This window comes from Nyctibius grandis, chromosome 6 (genome assembly GCF_013368605.1).
Source record: "Nyctibius grandis isolate bNycGra1 chromosome 6, bNycGra1.pri, whole genome shotgun sequence".
Taxonomy (NCBI): Eukaryota; Metazoa; Chordata; class Aves; order Nyctibiiformes; family Nyctibiidae; genus Nyctibius; species Nyctibius grandis.
The window spans coordinates 13,417,515-13,418,602 of record NC_090663.1 but is presented as its reverse complement, the minus strand read 5'-3'; positions in this window follow the sequence as shown (position 1 = coordinate 13,418,602).

Genomic DNA, 1,088 nt, shown 5'->3' with positions numbered 1-1,088 from the left:
CTGTTGGCCTGAGTTGTGGGTATTTTTGTTGATTAATTATTTATAACTAATTTTTTTTCTGAAACATGTTCAATTCAAGAAGTGACCTTGGTGTTGCAGTGCAAGCACATTGAACATTTGCATGCTTGCTATGGGTGGTTTTAACGTGATTGCTTCTATGATGCTTCACTGTGGAGCAGTGACAGTCATATTAGTCCTACAGTCTTGAATTGTCTTTCTAGTTAGTGGTGATTTCAAGAGTCTTTTCTTGGGGTTTTTATTGTTGGAGGAGATGACTTCTAAATCGGAGACTGCTGATTTGCCAAATGGCATTCTGTTTCTACATGAAAGGAGGTGTGCCTGTCATGTGTTTCAGCTTGTTTCGTCGGCATCAAGTTGAAGTGAATTATGGACTGTGTTTAGGGTTAAAATGGCAGTAAGTGCAAATTCTAAGGAGTTCTGATTGAGCAGCAGAAGGAAACTTGGACAGTGGCTTGCTTTCCTAATAGCTGGTATGTATTTATGTCCAAAAGAAAAGCTGCATTTTTCTATTTTTCTTCTTAGCTCTAATCAATGTGAAGCTGTAGAATCTGATTCTGTTCACGTGCCATTGGGCATCTCTACTTACTTTAGTCCACCATGAAAATGCACGTAGCTGAGATGAGAATCAAGTCCGTCACTTCACTGCAGTGGTAATGATGAATTATGCTTGGTGCTACGCTGTACAAAACTGTATTTCTGACCAGTGAAACGTAAAACTGAAAGATGAAATTATAGACTTAAAAGAGGAAAATAGGTCCCTTTTCAGTCAATTAATAATTCCGGATCTAGAATGATGTAAAAATAACATTTTACTGTGGTAATTGTTCTGATTTACTTCGGCTGTTCAGGAATAATTTCCTCCATATGGAGACACTGTTCAAGAACCAAGGAAACAGAGTGAAAAGGGCTCCCCCAGAATAGCTATTGTGAAGTAGTTATACTGCAAGAGCTGCGCTGGTGGTCAGCTTTTCCATGTAGACAGCCTGTGTATACTAACTGGTTGCATCTCATTAAAATCACCGCAGAAACTGCCACATTCAGTTACTGGATGAAGAAAGGTTGTTTCA